At 44.6% G+C, this 4,035-nt stretch overlaps 1 pseudogene across 1 annotated transcript; it reads right to left on the minus strand.

Annotated features, from left to right (window-relative positions):
- Nucleotides 1-673: 673 nt before the first annotated feature.
- LOC310787521 (ubiquitin carboxyl-terminal hydrolase 14-like) lies at nucleotides 674-2,963 on the minus strand (annotated as a pseudogene). Its single transcript has 2 exons — nucleotides 2,180-2,963; nucleotides 674-1,285 (listed from the first exon to the last, which is right to left on the minus strand). The product of its transcript is annotated as a ubiquitin carboxyl-terminal hydrolase 14-like (transcript).
- Nucleotides 2,964-4,035: the final 1,072 nt, after the last annotated feature.

Raw genomic sequence — 4,035 nt, forward strand, 5'->3', positions numbered from 1 at the left:
CTACGTAAGATCCGAACACAACGCGAGACAGATGACCTCCAGATGTGCACAGGCAGATCTGATCACATAGCGATCATGACGCATTTACAGCTTGCATTGTCATGGATTTTTCCATATCCAGATACAGATCGCATTTAAAAACCAGGTGTAAATGGGATGTTATAGATGCCTTGGCCCCTAGTGGCCATGGCATAAAAAACAAGGGCAAATTCGGCCCAGGACCACGTGCGTATACATAATACACCACAATGATAGATTAGCAAAAAAGACACATGATCAACCTGTCACAGTAATCAAGAGAAGTGAAGCAAAGAAAAATCTGACACCGTTTCAAGCCATCTCAGCCTTCAAGGCTAACATTGCATGGGGAACTCTGTAGCCCTCATGCCATAGATGCTTGCTTCAGCAATGGGGTAACAAAGGCCGATTTAGAGCAACTGAGGAAGGCTACAATTTTCACTCAATCAATTGATGACATCATCACTGATGACATCCTATCCATTATCCATTCCTGACTGAATTGAATTCAAAGCCTTCTCTTGACCACACGTGGTTAAAGACAGCCAGGTTTATTGCACATCTATACAGACAGTGCTTGGAAATGACATTTTGTACATTATTACATGTTGTATGTGTTGTTGGATGCTGTCCTTGTCTTCTAGACCATCTGCATTTACTGTTCCAGGTCAAGTATTTCCAGTTGTCGGGGGCTGTAGAGTAGAACATATGCTATATGCCAGTCTCCACCACCAGACAGCTGCAGGATATCCTCTGGAGACACCACACTCACCTTGTCGTCATCGAACTTCACCCAATCATCTTCTTTCCTTTTGACCCATCCCACGTAGTGACCTGATGAGCTGGAGCGGCCTTTGTGTGTCAGCACTGCCTGCAGGTCATAGTAGCCACTGTTGTTGGAACCAAGGTCATCAGAGAATGAGAAAGTCTCGTATTTCACTTATTTCACTGTGTCTGGCTTCTTCCCCACCTTTTGCTGAGGTTTCTCCAGCTTCTTGTCCTCAACTTCCTTGAACTTTGACCTGACTGCCATCATTTTCTCCTGCAGCTCAGTAGTACACAGCTCATAGACATCCAGCATGAGGGGGAACTTGACATCCTTTAGAACTTTGACAGTTTGACAGGATTTTGAGTTATTTTTGTAGAAAAAACGGACCATTTGAACAGTCAGGTAGGAAGGGATACGGCTGAGTTTTGAAGATTTTATATACACAGCGTCTCTTTCCAAGGATGGAGACAGCTTCGTAATTTCTTCTTTCAGTCTCAGCTTTAAGGCCGTTTCTCACTGGAGCGGAGCAGAATGCGTTGCGAAATGCGATGCGAAATTTCGTGCGGATTTTCCGCATTGCAAACTATACACACAGGTCCGGGTGCAAATTATTCGCATTCCCACGTTCATTTTCCGTCTGCGGAAAAACAGTGAGCAGAGACCACAATGGAGTCAAGAAGTAGTAGTAGCAGTGATGACGACCTGTTCCTCATTTTGCTGAGAAAACAAACGAGAAAGAGGAAAAGAAGGTTCTGGGTTCACCCAATTTTAGAGAGGCGCACAGAACATGGCGAGTTTCATCAGCTGGTCCAGGAGCTGCGCCTGTATCACGGTCGCTTCAGGCAGTATTTCAGAATGGGAGTTGGGAATTTGAGGCTCTGTTGGGGATGATAGCCCCTCACATAATGAGGAAACACACAAACTACCACAAACCTATCAACCCTGAACAACGACTGGCAGTGTGTTTGAGGTGAGCATTTTCATGTAATTTATTTTGTTTACCGTCTTTTGCTTTTAAAAAAATCACGATATACGAGGGATCAGTGTTTGTAAACAAACGACGAAACTGGGGGGGACGTTCACGCTAGGAAGGCTATAGATAGCCTGTAACGTTACAGTAGGCTATGAACACAAATTGAATCATCACCATGCCAAACAGCAGCGCAGCTCCATACTACAATGTGACGTCAGTTGTAAATAATGGATTTCATTGGTCAAACGTATCTTGACGCATCCGAAAATCCGCCGAAGTCAAAGTCCGTCCGGAAAAATAAACCCCCGCACGAATGTTCCGCCTCGGTGTGCAAGGTTCAATTGCAACTCATTAAAACATTTTGTTGCAAATCTCCGTGCTGAATATTCGCGCGAAAATCCGCACCGGTGTGAAACGGCCTTTAGTCCTGTGGCAAGGTATTTGACTTCCTGGTTGATGAAGCAACTAAGCTGGAGCTGGCTTTCCTTGCCCTTGGTTGGCTTCTCCTCTGACTCTTTGCATTTGATAGTGGTTTCAAATTCCACGCCAAAATATTGGTCGATGAAATTCTTTGTAGAGGCAGAGGCGGCTCTGCTCTCGGTGTCTGTCTCCATCAGAGTATCTGGTTCTAGTGGCTGCAACTTTTGCGGAAGGACTTTCATTATCTGCAGCCAGCACTCGTTGGCATCGTGCTGGAGGTAATGTCCCTGGTCTCCCATCTCAGCAAACTGTGGAAAGGCCATGTGAAGGAACTGCAGCAAGCCGATGGGTGGGAGGCTGGATGACGTCTTCTCCATGGTCTCGTATAAATCACGAAGGGCTGCTGTGATGGATTGGGATGGTGCATCTGCCCCTGAGGATCGGAAAGCACCTGAATACCTTCTGAGTGCAGTTTTGAGCTCTGGCACAGAGCGCAGACACTGCAGCGTGGCGTTCATGTAACAGGTATTTTCCAAGTTTGTCAGCCCACAGGGCAGCTCCATCGCTGAGGCCAGCTGCTCCTCAGTCATTTCCTCGGCAAAAGTTTCCCCAATCATCATCCTTGAGAGTGCCTCCCTTCACCATGACCTTCTGTCTCTCTGGAGGAACTCCTGTCAAGGCAAAGACCTGAGCCTTGAAGACCATAGGTGGCTCCTCTGTGTTCACCTCCACTGCATCAAGCTTCTCCTTGCCCCATTTCACATTTACTGTAAACACTGACATATTTGACAACTCTTATCAAAACTATTTCCTCGGTTGGCTGCTTGATTTGATTTTTATAACTTCAACAAGGAAGGATTTATGACATCACTGATGATGCCACAATGTAGATGACATCATCATTGATTTATGACATCACTGATGATGTCAGATTGACATGACTGTCAACAGTTATTGCTCAAGGGACATCACTGATTACATCACTATTTCTCGAGTATCACTCAGTGATGACATCACATGCATAGTTGCAGGGGTCCTACTTATAGCCTCGGCAGGGAAGGATTGATGACATCACTGATGATGTCACAATGTCTATGACATCATCACTGTCTTCCATAAATCACAGACACTACTTATTAGAGAATTTGGAATACTATAGAATGTCACCAGTGTTCCTATATCGAATAATTTCCCTGATGGTTAAAGGGCAATTTAATACGTTTAAAAACATCAGAAAAAGCCATGTGAAACCGTTAATTACATTAATCAATAACCAAATCGTCCGTAGCACTTCGCCGCTGTTTATTATAAACAGTTCACATTATAAAACATGACAAGACCAGTGTGCTGTGTTTTCGACAAGGACAGCAGTGCACAGATAAAGTTTCAGTGATATTGGAGCACAATGTCAGCAACCTACAACCTGTTTCCACAGGTTTTTTCTTGTGACTGTCTCTCTGCTGGTCAGATGTGTAAGGGGTTTTAAGTCACTGTTTTATTGGATATATTTATAGTGTATTGAAGTTTTCTTTTCTTTTCTTTTATCGTCTTTTGTCATGTTTATTCGCACCCTTCCTTCTTTGCTGCTGCAAATGATTCTGAATTTCACATGGATTTTCCGGTTAAACATTTTTTGACATAATGGTGTGTGTGTGTGTGTGTGTGTGTGTGTGTGTGTGTGTGTGTGTGTGTGTGTGTGTGTGTGTGTGTGTCTCTGTCTGTCTGTCTGTCTGTCTGTCTGTCTGTGTGCATGTCTGGTGCACTCAGAGAAACCAGTGATAGACAGATCCAGGGGCAGACTGGGATCATAATTCAGTCGGGGCATTTATACCAAGCAGGCCAGGCCAATACGGGC

This window comes from Poromitra crassiceps (assembly GCF_964638095.1).
Source record: "Poromitra crassiceps genome assembly, chromosome: 1".
Taxonomy (NCBI): Eukaryota; Metazoa; Chordata; class Actinopteri; order Beryciformes; family Melamphaidae; genus Poromitra; species Poromitra crassiceps.